We start from the raw sequence: 15,539 nt of genomic DNA on the forward strand, positions 1-15,539 counted from the left end.
GCAGAATGACTTGAGAAATGAAGCAAAGATTTTCATTTTCCCCATAGGTTCAAGGGAACTTATATTGCTGTTCCCCACAGGGGTATACATATATCATATCTCATAATACATCTTCCTGCATGTTCTGTAAGAGCAGATAAAAATAGGCATGCTTTCCTGTTATGTGTTTCTTCACACTCTCTCCACTTCTGGCCTACCATAAAGGTATTTTATTATATTCATCATTGTCAACCCATTACATCAAGGCTTTTTTACTGATGTATTTTTAAGAATAATTTAAAATAAGACAAATGAACTTGTTATAATTCTGTTACTGCATTTAAAAAGATATAATTTAATACACTTTTTTTTTCTGTTCTTACAAAAATAATGCTGAATATCTGAGAGGGTTTTTTTTTTCTTTCTTTTTTCCTTATGAGGGGCACATGGATTAATCAAGTTTAAGAAATACAGGAATACTGCAACAGTAGAACAAATGTGGGATCTGAAAACAGGTCTGGGCTGAAATTATGACTGTCAGTTAAACTGGGGAACTTCTAGCATTTAGTAAACAATCAACTAGTGACCACACTTACCAACACTACTGTGTCATTATTTCTTCATATTAGAAAAGTCAAAGAAGATAAATTTAGTTTGGGTGGAAGATTTTGGGTGATTATAGAAATATCAGTGATGGGCTCTATTTCCTAGGCATGCAAGGCATAGTGGGTGTTAAGGCATAGCTCACAACAAGTAATATATATTTCCCTAGTTTCTTCAGTGATACTAGACTCAGGTCAGTAGAACATGCCAGTGGCTTCTACTGATACCTTGACCTACAAAAATTTGCCTAGAATGATTTTTGAGATGAAGGTTAAGAAAGTAAAGTAAATGCTCTTTCATTTTTTGGTGGCTAGCCTTTTGCTTATCATACATAAGTATTTGCTAATCTTACATAATTGTTCTTTCTATCCACTTTAAATTTCTCCTACTTTGGGAAAATTACTAAGGAAAAAGATGGACAAATTACATACAATAGTGTGCTGATAAACTACCTCTTAAAAAGAAAAAAAAAAAAATCCTGGTATTTACTGAATTCCATAGTGTTAATTTTCCCGCCATGACAGATTTCAAGCTATAAAAGGCTAAATAACCAGCTGACAAAACTTCTGAATGCTTAACAGTACTCTCATTACTTTGAATGAGCAGCACCCCATTGTTCCAAATTATCAACTGAAAACAAATTTCTAGACATATTTGGTTGCAAACTACCTTGTGAGGTGTAATGCTAGTAAAGGATTGGTCTTCAATGAGTCAAATCAGCCTTGCGATAATAATACGCCTCTGCAGTGAGCACAATAGTGTAGAAAACGTGTAAGGTTGTAAAGACATAACCTCTCACCTCTAAGCATATGCCTCTAAGCAGCCATGTCTTTCAGATTAGTTTTCCAAAATTCAGATTAAGTCTAAAGCATATAATGCCTTTTTCAAGTTCTTCATTGGTGGGTTAAAAACCTTTTTTATTATTCTGTTACACATCATGAAACATGGATGGGTAACTAGAATGAATGGATGAGAAGATTGGACAGAGTTATTTATAGAAACTTTCTCCCTTGTATTCTTTTACCCATGCATTGTTTAATGTTGAAATCAGAGTAAAGATATGGCTATAAATTAATGTGATTTATAGATATTAATTCTGGGTTTTTTACTATGGAACTCAATTTGCTGCATGTGATAGTTTCAGGAATTTTGATTCATAATCCCTTGGGGATTATATTTGCAGGAAATGGTGTCTAGCCAGTTACCTCATTGTCTCTTTCGCCAATCTGAACTTAAATTGAACAGTTCCTGAAACATGAGTTAGTTGGTCTCTCTCTACCTGCCCTGAGATGAACCTCTGAGTAGGCAGGTATGGGTTCAAAGATGAACGTTAATCAGGAGACAATTTACAGTTCTGTTTATTTTACTTAGTCTGGGGTTGGGTTTACTTATTAGCTTCTTTGACTAAGTCTTTCTACATTTAAGATAAAAGTATTTCTTCTTATTTTCCTTTCTAAGCTTCAAGGTATTATTTACTTATTATAATGTCTATAAAAATGGCAACTATTAACATATATAAGAAATATGTAAAGTTTTCTGTGTATTTGTTTTAGTGGTTTATGTTGCTTTGTTTACTTCATAATAATAGAAATATGTTTTGCTCATAATTTTTTTTTTTAACAAATTCAGAAGCAGGAATAAACTCTTAGTTTTACTCAGGTTTTCTAAATCTGGGTTCCATGGATGGGTTATACAAGCCTATAAATTTAAATATAAAAGTGCATGCACATACACATGTGCACATTGTTCTGGAGAGAGAAACCATAGCTTTCATCAGATTCTGCAACAGTTCATGAATCCTCCCTGCCCCCAGTTAAGAATGAACACATATCTTTTGTATAACATACAACATTGGTCCTTTCACTTATCAACTACCATACTTGGCATTGTAAAATAGGCAGAGGTCTTTATTGAATGTCTTCACTAGATTACAATTTATGAGATGCCCTGTATTTTTTCTAGAGTTTTGAATAATTTTTTTGTTAAAAAATCTGTATTTAGAGTAAATTTCATGCTGGTGATGTCTCTTACAATATTTATAATATGGTTAGATTTATTTTTAATTACTTTGCATCTTTTATCTTCAGACCTTAATTTATTTATTACTCATAGATACACATTGCTAGCATTCTGGCTTCAAGAATTTTCTATTTCTATTTGTGTAATGGATTTTATAGTTATATAGTTACATTTTAGAAGTAGATAAAATTCTGGCAGTGTATTCTATCCACTTAGAAATGTTTTTAAGTTTTCATATCTCATTCAACATTCTAGCTGAAAGATCTGCCTTTTTAAAAAAAATGTAGTGGAATAATAACGGGTAAATCCTGAGAGAAATTATCTTTCCTATAATATATTGTAATACACAAATTCCAAACACAATAAATGGTGAATATTATTGATTATGTATATTTCAGATCTAGCATTTCACCTCCACATGAAGTGTCACTGCCTTTTAAAGACCTAATTCTTTTATCTGGATTAAAGAGATAAGATCCTAAATGATTTCATGGGAACGCTTTCTTTATTCTCCAAACTTTCCTTCATGTATTCTAAATTACTTACACTATGGAACATATCTGATCATCCTATCACCCTTTTCTTTTTCTTTTCTTTTCTTTTTTTTTTAAGATTTTATTTGACAGAGAGAGAGAGAGAGAGAGAACGAACAAGCAGGGGGAGTGGCTGGCAGAGGGAGAAGCAGGCTCTCAGTTGCGCAGGGAGCTGGATGTGGGGACTTGATCCCAGGACCCTGGGATCATGACCTGAGCTGAAAGCAGATGCTTCAACCAACTGAGACACTCAGGTGCCCCCTATCACTCATTCCTTGTAAAACTTTTTTGGGCCTTTCTGATTAGAAGATAAAGTCCATATTCTTTAGGTTAATATTAGAGATCTTCAAATTGTTTGTATTAATAGTCTACTACTTTCTTGAACCCAATTTTTTGTTATTTAAGCCACTTCAAGATGGATATTCTATTTTTTTTTTTAAGATTTTATTTATTTATTTGACAAAGAAAGAGAGATCACAAATAGGCAGGCACAGGGGGTGGGGGGAGGTGGGGGAAACCAGGCTCCCTGCTGAGCAGAGAACCCAATGCGGGGCTTGATTCCAAGACTGAGATCATGTCCTGAGCCCAAAGGCAGAGGCTTAACCCACTGAGCCACCCAGGCGCCCCTAGATAATCCATTATTTGCAACAAGATTTTCCCTGATTTATTTAGCTTTGTACTTCAACTAGCACAAGGCTTGGTCAATATCTTGATTCAATAATCTAAAGACATGGGTGATCTTTACTTGTAATTTCATAACATACTCAAATACAAATAATAGCTGGTCAATAATACATTAAATAAGCCTATAGAAATACTATCTTTTTAAAAAACCTATCTTAAAATATGCAGTGTTTTTGTCTGCTTGCTCTCAAGAACATGGAAGTTATAACTTGTTTGGGTATCATTTCCCCTTCCTGCACAGTGGGTGGACTGAACTGTAGAAGTTCTAAGGTTACTTCTGGCTTGGTAATACTTTTTGCAAAGAGAAGCATATATATCTCCCTGTAGAGATGTGTGTATTATGTATGTACACTTGGAAGCATAAAAGTTGACATGGCTTATGGAAAATAGCAAAGACCATTTGCCACAAACTTTGGAAGTAAATTCCTAAGTCAAACGTTCGTAATCATTTCTAGGCAACATTAATTGGTTTGCCTCTTTTAGCAAGTCTCATGTAGTTTGTCAAGAGAATTACATGGATTACAGTTTCACTCCACTACAAATCTGAAACTCCTTTCACGTCTTGCTACAGAACTTGTTTATTCTATTATGCTTTGTTTCAAGCCTTCTGCTTTCCTAGATTTTGCTTTATTAATCAGAAATTTAGATGATAAAAATCAATGTGTTGGTATAAATTAGATTTTTTTTTCCACCATGGAACAGGCTAAAATGATCTGTCCCAAAGAAGCAAGATCCAATAGAGAAGATTAATTCAGAATAGGTAGATGATGTTCATTTTGAGTCAGAAATAAAAAGCAAAGCATTTTAATGGTTAGAATGCTGCTACAACCACTTAAGATACTACCGATGTTGCAGATTGGTCTTGGGTAATATTTACTTGACCTATAAAATGATTTGAGTATATATTTGTGGAATGTGAAAGTTGTAAGGTCACTTAACCTGAGGTAAAGGTAAGAGCTAAGAATTAATTTACTGAATGACCAGGGAAACATTTATACTTAAAATAATTTCAGAGCTTGACTATATGAAATATGATTAAAAGCTCCAAAGCACAGTTTTAATGAAGCTCCAAAAAAAATTTAGAATATTTTGGTTGTAAAGGGCATTTGGGGAAAAATTTGCAGCATTAAATAGGAATAGCTTAAAAAGTGCATAGGAATTTCAGATTAATTCCCTTTCAATTATTTTACAACTGTTATTTTGTGATATCTAATATACATACAGAGGTGTAAAAAAGTAGTACAAGAGCTCACATCTCAGTAATTGTCAATTTATTCCCAGTATTATTTAAACTTACTTACACATGGTCTTCTCCACTAACTTATTCCAGATCAAACATTATATAGAAAAATATTCTATTTTATCCATAATAAGAAGTTCTTAATTCTTAAGTACTCAATTTCCAAAAATTTTCCTTATGGCTAGGTTTTTTTTTTTCTTATTTAAGAAATCTTTCCATACCCTCAAATTATTAAGATAGTGTCTTATATTCTTCCTAAGTTTATAATTTTGTGTATTTAGTTTTTTTTAAGAGATTTTATTTTTTTAAGTAATCTCTACATCCAACATTGGGCTTGAATTCACAACCTTGAGATCAAAAGTAACATGCTCTTTGAACTGAGCCAGCCAGGGGACCCTAATTTTGTTTATTTTTGCCATTAAAGTCTACAAATTCATCTGGGCTTAATTTGAATTCGGGATCATTCTTATTTTGTCTATATGTATGACCATTGCCCAGTATAATTTATTGAACCTATCGTTCTTTTACCACTGCTCTGTAGTGTCACTTGATATAAACCATGTCTATCATTGTAGATCATTAGCTAGACTTTTTATTCTATTCTCTTGTCTTGCACCCATACCACACTATCTTAATCATTGCATTTTATATTAAGTCTTTAGTTGAGGTAGAGAAATTCTTCCCACCTTGATTTTTCTCCATCAAACATAATGACAGCATTGTTTATTATACTCTCTTATGATCTTCTTCTTCTTTTTTTTGGGGGGGAAGTGTGGGGAAGAGTTGCCATATACAGTAGTTTTCCCTTTTCTTTCTGACATTGGTAAAATGTGACTTCACTCCTCACCTTCAGCCTCTTCAAAGTAATATATAGATTTTATTATTATTTTCAAATAACCAACTTTTGGCTTTATTTTGTATGTTTGCTTTCAATTTCATTAATTTCATTTCTTATCATTTAAAGAAGTCACTGAGTTTTAAAAAGTCTTGAGTTTATTTTTTTCATTTAAAAAAGTCTATTTGACGGGACGCCTGGGTGGCTCAGTTGGTTAAGCAGCTGCCTTCGGCTCAGGTCATGATCCCAGCGTCCTGGGATCCAGTCCCACATCGGGCTCCTTGCTCGGCAGGAAGCCTGCTTCTCCCTCTGCCTCCGTCTGCCAGTGCTCGCTCTCTCTCTCTCTCTCTCTGACAAATAAATAAATAAAATCTTCAAAAAAATAAAATAAAATAAAATAAAAAAGTCTATTTGAGTTTGTTTTTTTGTTCTTTTTCTAACTTCAAGTGAAACGTAGTTTTAAATAAGTTTTGAGGAACTAGATATTATTTTTAAATAATAATATGACATATTTGTGAGATGCAGTTAAAATAGTAGTTAGGGAAACTGTATAGCTTTCAATTCTGTTTTAACTTCATTAATCTCACAGTGTTATTATGTATTTTCATTAATTCATTTATTTAAAAATATTCTTTATTCCTTTAACTTCTAAATACCTGTTTTGATCTCTTGTATAATTTCTTAGAGTCACAGATAACAGCATGATTTCAATCCCCTGAAATCTGTTTAGATCTGGTTTATAAACTAATATATGATCAACTTTTTTATGCATTCATGTGTGCTCAAAAAATGTATATTTGATAATTGTTCACTGTAGTGTTTGTATATTCTCTATATCAGTATGGTCAGGATTTAATTTCAGCTATTTTTTTTTTGATTTCTAGATTTTTTAATATGTTTTCAGATATTCTATGTTACTATATAGTCTCTAATACCCTGACCAAATTTCAAACTTGGGATTTATATCTCTTGAACTTAATAGGCATAATTATTTTGCAGTTTGTTTTTGAAAACTTCTGTAGTTACTGTGTTTCTGTTTATGCTTTTTGTGGTTTTGTTGTTTCTTTGTTATGACATCTTATTTTCTTATGTGCCTAGCTATATTTAATCATGTGGTGTTCACTAGATTGAAAAAAAAATTGTTATAAATAATTGGAAGCTTAGAATACTGTTATCTTCTCACAGAAAGAATTTACATTTCTTTCTGCTAGGCCCTGGGGAGCATTACCAGTCCCACACCACTTTAATCCAATGTTTTGTTTTCTTTGGATCTGGAGTATCCAAATTGTATTATGATGATTTTGTACAGCTAATGCAAAACTTCTTGACTGTGAAATCAAGCAACGAGAAATTTTCTATAACTTTTCCAACAAATGGCTATTTTAATTCAAACGTATCTTAATTGTGTTAGCTCAGTTATATAGGGAGCATCATAATAATGTGAGTGAAAGCATGGATATGAATTCCTACTTGGATGTTCAAAGTCCACCTGTTTGAAATCAAACAGCATATTCCACACAAAGCCATCCTACACATCATTGATTTTCTCTATATTTCCACATTAACAAAGGTTATGAGGCATTGGGAGTCAGACTTCTGCTGTGAAACTTAATAACTTCCTGTCTTCAGTAATCATGCAGAATTCTAATCTCTCTTTTTTTTATTTTAATTTATTTTATTTTATTTTCAGTGTTCCAAAATTCATTGTTTAGGAACAATGCTCCAGTGCTCCATGCAATACATGCCCTCCATAATACCCACCACCAGGCTCACCAAACCTCCCACCCACCGCTCCCCTCCAAAACCCTCAGTTTGTTACTCAGAGTCCACAGTCTCTCATGGTTTTTCTCCCCCTCTGATTTCCTCCATCTCACTTCTCCTCTCCATCTCCCAATGTTCTCCATGTTATTCCTTATGTTCCACAAGTAAGTGAAACCATATGATACGTGACTCTCTCTGCTTGACTTATTTCACTCAGCATAATCTCTTCCAGTCCCATCTGTGTTGATACAAAAGCTGGGTATTCATCCTTTCTGATGGAGGCATAATACTCCATTGTATATATGGACCATATCTTCTTTATCCATTTGTCCATTGAAGGACATCTTGGTTCTTTCCACAGTTTGGTGACTGTGGCCATTGCTGCTATGAACATTGGGGTATAGATGGCTGTTCTTTTCACTATATCTGGATCTTTGGGGTAAATACCCAGTAGTGCAATTGCAGGGTCATAGGGTAGCTCTATTTTTAATTTCTTAAGGAATCTCCACACTGTTTTCCAAAGTGACTACACCAACTTGCATTCCCGCCAGCTGTGTAAGAGGGTTCCCTTTCTCCACATCCACTGCAACACTTATTGTTTACTTTCTTGTTGATTTTGGCCATTCTAACTGGAGTAAGGTGGTATCTCAATATGGCTTTGATTTGAATCTCCCTGATTGTTAATGATGATGAACATTTTTTCATTTGTGTGTCTTCTTTGGAGAAGTGTCTGTTCATGTCTTCTGCCCATTTTTTGACTTGATTATCTGTTTTGTGTGTATTGAGTTTGAGGAATTCTTTATAGATCTTGGATATCAGCCCTTCATCTGTAGTGTCATTTGCGAATATCTTCTCCCATTCCGTGGGTCGCCTCTTTGTTTTGTTGACTGTTTCCTTTGCTGTGCAGAAGCTTTTGATCTTGATGAAGTCCCAAAAGTTCATTTCCACTTTTGCTTCCTTTGTCTTTGGGGACATGTCTTGAAAGAAATTGTTGTGGCCAATGTCAAAGAGGTTACTGCCTATATTCTCCTCTAGAATTTTGATAGATTACTGCCTCACGTTGAGGTCTTTTATCCATTTCGAGTTTATCTTTGTGTATGGTGTAAGAGGTTTCTAATCTTTTTTTTCAGCATGTTCCATGCTCAGATATTTTATATTATCTACCATGAGCTTCTTTTTCCTGATGTAAGTCTAGCCTCCAGCTTCACTACCTTCTCAGCATTTCCGAGAACAGATTACACTCTTCTTAGGAAATTCTATACCTTCTTCCTGCAAAACTTTTCTTCTTCTCTTTACATTAAAAAAAAAAAATCGATTCTTAAAGAACTACATTATTATTTTTCTTCTCTATTTATTGAGAACTTTTTGTGTATCTCAGCCCAAATAAATTTACCTTATTTTCAAACTCAAAGTTACATAACAATTGTGTTATCATATGACATTATTTAGTATTTATTTAAATAGTTCTAAGTGTATATCTTGTCTTCCAATGAGCCTATATGCTTTTCAAGGAAACATACTTTAGTTTTTGTAAACCTTATAGAGTGCTATGTACATAAGAAAACCTGATAAGTGTTCATTTAAACAGAGAAAAGCATGCTATGATGAGAACAGAATTACTAAGAATCTAAACTAAATAATATAAAAAAGTCCTATAAAAATGAATATTTACCTTGACTCAGAATTACTGCCTAACAGCTCTAACAACTTTTCCTTACTTTGATGATGGAAATTCTAATGTATTAAAGTTACTATTTCATTAATGTCTTTTATTGCCAAAATATAAGAATAACTCCTGTAAGAGTTCCCGAATACTTTCTGTGTTTATGACTAATTCAGACTACTTTAGAATTATATTTCATCACTAAGTACTTACTGTAGTTGTAGTTGTTTTTGTGGAAGAAGTTGGCTGCACTGTGGTCCAAGGAAACACATGAATTATGACTGTTGTAGTGGCTGACAGCTGACTAGCTTTATTCCCACCTAATTCATCAGTAACTTCAATAAGTAGCTGGAAAGTCATAGGTTCCCGAATCCCTTGAAACGCATCATACTGGAAATTCTGAGTGGTGGCCAAAGAAGGAAGATCAACACCTAGTCTCTAAAGTATGAATTGATTATTTGTATTTCCTGAGAATGATGAGGTAATAAAACAGAAATAAAAGTACATTATGTATTATATTGTTTCTGTTGTCTTGTTCAAGTTCTTTAAAAATATGTTACATGAGGGGCGACTGGGTGGCTCAGTGGGTTAAAGCCTCTGCCTTCGGCTCAGGTCATGATCCCAGGATCCTGGGATCGAGCCCCACATCGGGCTCTCTGCTCAGCCAGGAGCCTGCTTCTTCCTCTCTCTCTGCTTACTTGTGGTCTCTGTCAAATAAATAAATTAAAAATCTTAAAAAAAAAAAAATATGTTACATGATAATGTGTTTCTAACAGTTCCAAAATATATTATGTGGGTATCTGGTAAAATAGCATAGAGGTTACTTACTTAAAATCTATGTCTTACCTCCTACAATTAAATCTCTCAGTTGTTCCTGTGGAGAATCTTTGTCTGGACAATTGAGCTGAATAAAAAGTGTCCTAATAGTGTAATAAATCTGGATTTCCAAATGTGGTGGATTTCATACAAGAGGTTTATCATTTATGTTCTATAAAACAACAATATTACCTGTTTTAGTTTATGTTTAAAAAATCTTGCCATATCCAGTCAATTACTTGTTTCTTTTTATTACTCATTATTTTCACCTTTATAATAACATTCAAGGATACTTTTACAGTCCATCTTATTTTACATTTGAAGACTATATTTTAGTGTTTCATCATAGAAACTCTGTTGTTTGGGGCTTTCCAGCAGTATAATCCATGTTCCATTTTTAATATTATGAATGAGGAATTATTTTCTTTTCCAAGTAGACTCTACTCCCAACATGTGGCTTGAACCCATGACTTTCAGATCAAGAGTCACATGCTCTGCGATTGATCCAGCCAGATGCCCCATGAATGAGGAATTAATTTTTAATAATGTCTATTTCCCACATAATTTTTCTAGGGCAGGTACTCATGACATTCATGAGACTGCTGAATTTTAAAATTAGAAACTAAATGTTATCTATTTTAATTATTTCCCTTTAATCCGGAAGATACATGTCATCAAGTCTCCTCTTAAACAATTATACTCAAAAAGGGTACTCACTACTTAAAAGAAAGTGTATTTCACTATTGGAGAGCTTTAATTGTTAGACATAGTCATTTTTATTGACTCAGGTATTTTTTTGCCAGCAACTTTAACCTATTCTTTCTGGTTTTTGTTCTGAGGAAACTCAAAATCTAATAAGGAATGTGACTTATATTTCAAACATGTGAGGCATTCCAGCAATTAGATTGAAAGGGAAACTATATTATCTCCGCGAATGCTTGAATTCTAAGGTTCTTTGACTGTATAATCTGGAAGTCTGATGAACTACTTGCCACTAACACACCTCTTCTCACCTGTAACAGACTTTGTTATAGACTGTCCCCTCTCCTGAAGAATATAAGCATAGTCTCAGAGACATTCTCAAAGTAGTCATCAATGAAGACACTAGCAATTTTTCAGAATGGAACGTGAAATGAAACCAATTTATGTCCTCAGTTTAGGAAAATGAAGTGCCTAATCCATTTATCCTTTTTTTCCTTTCCTTAGTAATATTTCCTGAACATTCTTGGGTTCCTTCAGTTTGCACAGTTTTCTTAGAAGTCATGTGTTTTTGTTTTTGTTTTTGTTTTTCTCCAACACAATGCAGCTTGCTTTGTTGGATTGCTCAGTGGAGACCATAAAGAGGTACTTGCTAATAATAAGCACTATTTCACTAAGTACAGATTTCTTTAAAAGTAAATCCTTGATAATCATATTTCTCTGAAAATGAATCATCCTTAATTTCCCTTTCTCCTTCTAAATGCAATCCAAAATAGGGAAAGATGGTATCAGTTCTTTCACAGTTTCTCATAGTTGCTTTAGTAATAGTAAATAATAATAATTATAATTAATATTTATTGAATGAATAATATGTACTAGACTCTAACATACTTCATTAATATATATTTAACAACCCCATGAAAAGCATAGTATTATCATCCTAAAATGGAAAGTGAAAAGAAGTAAAAGAGCTCAGATAGTTATAAAGTGTATAGGAACCAGAATTCAACAATATCTCCAGAGCCCGTTTTAACCTGAGAATACTACTTTCTATGTAATCATAAACAGTGTTTATTTACACTATTACAACACTAGTCTACTGTGTTATGTTCTCATAAAAGGTCCCTTCCACTCTCTAAAAGATATTCTGAATGATATAAATTCATTGAAAGAGGATTTTTCTTCATCTTCTAAGTGATGGTTCAATTTACATGAACTCTCAAAGCACTTCCAATTCTAAGAAACTATGGTTCGTGTGTTTTATAACTTTTTCATATCTGAGCTGAAATTTTAACAAAATCCCAAATAGGTTTCCCTTGTTAATCAGACACTTTTTTTAATTAGCCAAATATATTTTAAGTATTATAAACTGAAATGTTGGTTATAAAACATTACATTTTAAATACAAATATAGGTGTCTCTGTTACTCTATGAAGGAAAATATCATTGTCCAGTACTTAACCTAAATTTTCGGGTTTTTTCTATTTGTTTTTTTTTTTCATTGTTGTGGACAAGAAAAATAGAGATATATTTGGAGAAAGTGTCTATATAAAACTAGATATAGAAAAGATATTAGAGATACAAACAAAAATGTATTATATAGTGTGTGTGTGTATATATATGTATGTATATATACAGAAGTAAATATACTATATGTGAAATAATATAGCAGTATATTTATCTAAACATACACACACATGCACACACACACACATACATATCTATTCCCAGTGGGTCAAATCCTGAGATTGCAGAATAGCCAAGATGGTTTAAATGATCAAAACTGGATGTTGGCAGAGTTCTTCACCCCTACAACTTTGCACAATATTCTCTCTTCACAGAAAATTCTTGTTCTACCACTTATTTTCCTATTGGACTCATTCATTCAAATACCTTCTTCTTCTATTCTCAAGTTATTCCTTTATGAAATAAAACAGATAAACTGGACTACTAATACTATTGATTTGAATATGCAGTGGCATTTTCATAAAGAATACATGGGAAAATGTATTACTTAACTTCAGATCGTCTCATAGTAAAAGGGCATAAAATAATACTAAGGACTCCAATGGCTTTATTTTGAGTGTTCTAGTATAGTACTTTGCAGGAACAGTGTGAATTAACAAAGAGAAAATCAGGGTTGTTGAAGAACTTTGAGGCAAAAAGAAGAAAAAAGCTCTCTATGGTTACTATGGTTACAAGGACAAGATCAAGTGTAAAGATATGAGATAATTGAGTTGATATTATTCATGAATTTTCTTGTGAACTTTGTTACCTTTGAACATTAATCCATCTCACAACGTAAATGAGGAATTAACAAACCTAAAGATAATAAAAACATTACTGAAAGAATAGAAGGTAAGGATCAACACATAGTCCTCTGATGGAAGCTGTCTAAAAGCTTTAAAAAAAAAAATCTTCCCATGATACTTTGTGGCTTTTATTTATTGGTGGCTTCCAAGTTCATCTCTTGACCTTATTTTCTAGACCTGTATTTTTCAACAATCTTTGAAATCTCCATTATGTTTTTGAACTCAAGGAACATGTTGGAAAGAAGAATTCTTCCTTCTCAAACATTGTTATGGCCAGCCTTTAAGCTAGTTTTTAACATTGAGCAGAGGGAGACTCTGCCAAGCTTGAATCATCAGCTCCTATTTCTGGGGTGTTGTTTCTATGGCTTGGCATTTAATATATTATGCCAGTGTTCCTTGTCAGAATTAATTTTGGCAAAAGACCATCATTATACTGACTAACTGAATCTCTAGTTACAGAATAATGTAACATATTCACTTTTCTAAATGTTCCCAATTAAAATATTAGAAGTATGACTATTGAATTATGGAAATTTCCTCAATACAAAGTCTACAAGAGAGAGAAAAACTAAGTTTGAGCTGTTTGTACATTTCAAAAACATAGAATTATTAAGCTTTTAGAATGCAAAAAGCTCTCTTCACTAAGAAAAATAGGGTAGGTAGTGTTTCACCTTTCTCTTAACTTTCATCACAAAAATATAAATAAAGCAAGGCAGCATAATTCATAACATTATTGTTCATACTCTAGAATTTTATACTATGTATTTATTAATTAAATTTCAATAACTAAAACCAAACAACCAATTTATCTGGGAAATTCTTCCAAACCTATTCCCAATTAAAAACAAGTTAAGTTGAGATTATCTTTAAGAAATAAGGAAAAGTTGGCTGGAAGGCTTCATGTCTGAGGAAAACTGCTTGGAAACTAGGGGAAGCAAGGGTACTGGTGACCTTGAGGTCTATATGGCTGCTCAGAACCCCCTTCCTGTATGGTCTGCTCTTGACCTTTTAAGCTTCAGGTGCCAGGGCTGAAGTGCCTGGAGTGAGCTTCCCCCATCCCACAGCGTGGGCCTGGATGAGAACACAGTACATGACTAAGAGCATATCATGGAACATCTAAGACTTATCATCAACAAACCAGAGGTGGAGATATCTCCACAAGAGCTACAGCTCTGTTATTCCAAAATGTTTGATTATGATGACAATAATTTGCATGATGACTAGAATTTTCCATAGCAATCACTCACTTCATAAGGAGGAAGAGAATGAATAGGCACCACCAATGAGTGAAGCTGAACTGATTAACTTGATGGTGTTTTGAGAAGGATGACAAGAACAATGATGAATACATTGACTGTGCTGAATTTGCTAAATCACTGCAGTAGACATTGTTTGGTCATCTAGTTATATGCAAATGTCACCCATTATAATGTGATTGAACACTTTTGGTAATGCAAAATAACACATTTTGAACTACTGCTGCATTATTTTGGTAAAAACCTGTAGCAGTTTATTACACTAGAGTGAGAAAGAGAAATAGAGAGAAATAGAAAAGAAATGGAACATATTGTAGTCCTCAAGTACTGTTAAATTCTTATTGGACAAGAGCTTGGTTAAAGATTCTTTTTAAGAATGTTGGATAATTGGAGTAGAGTAGTCAGGAACTTGACTATGGAATATCTCTGGTCTCTTGGTTTTCATTCATGCTATCTGGAAAGTAAGACAAACTTTGCCAAGTGGACACATGTTTCAGTAACAGTGAGGGAATGGCATGAGCTAAATGTTTCCCCTGATGTGTCCTGTCTCTTTAGATAACTGTGGTCAGTATTCTGCAAACTTCCATTTGGCCTGAATGATGACTTGCTTTAGGCAAGTGGGTATTAGGCTATTTCAAAGCAACAACATAAGAAGAATATTGGACACTAAGTTCAGCTAGCCTTAGAGTCTAACATTCTGTATCTTCTATGGAAATGATACACCACTGACCTAAGTGATTAGCGTTATTTTAGTTTTTCAGTATTAATAAAACTGCTGCCTTATACTTTATTTCTTTTATGTCTTCCTCAGCATAGAAGAGAGCCTGAATTGAAAAATATTCTTTATTTATTTATTTATTTATTTATCAGAGAGTGAGAGAAAGAGAGAGTAGGAATAGAGGGAGAGGGAGAAGCAGGCTCCCCATGGAGTAAGGAGCCTGATGAGGGACTTGATCCCAGGGTACTTGGGATCATGACCTGAGACGATGGCAGACACTTACCTGATTAACTGAGCCACTCAGGGATCCCCAAAAATGAACTTTATTCTAATCATTAACAAATGTTAGCTTTCTAATATTTGTATTTAACCTTTATTTCTAGGGTTTGTTTTTGTGGTTTAGAAACTATTAGGAATGCAA

General features: G+C 33.4%; 1 pseudogene across 1 annotated transcript in view; it reads right to left on the minus strand.

Moving 5' to 3' along the window:
- The window catches only part of LOC308352437 (cadherin-related family member 3-like), a 149,483-nt pseudogene that overhangs the window by 28,850 nt on the left and 105,094 nt on the right, over positions 1-15,539 (minus strand). The window contains exon 14 of the transcript in view: positions 9,531-9,784. The product of the transcript in view is annotated as a cadherin-related family member 3-like (transcript). The remainder of the gene's footprint in view (positions 1-9,530; positions 9,785-15,539) is intronic.

This window comes from Martes martes (genome assembly GCF_963455335.1).
Source record: "Martes martes genome assembly, chromosome: 11".
Taxonomy (NCBI): Eukaryota; Metazoa; Chordata; class Mammalia; order Carnivora; family Mustelidae; genus Martes; species Martes martes.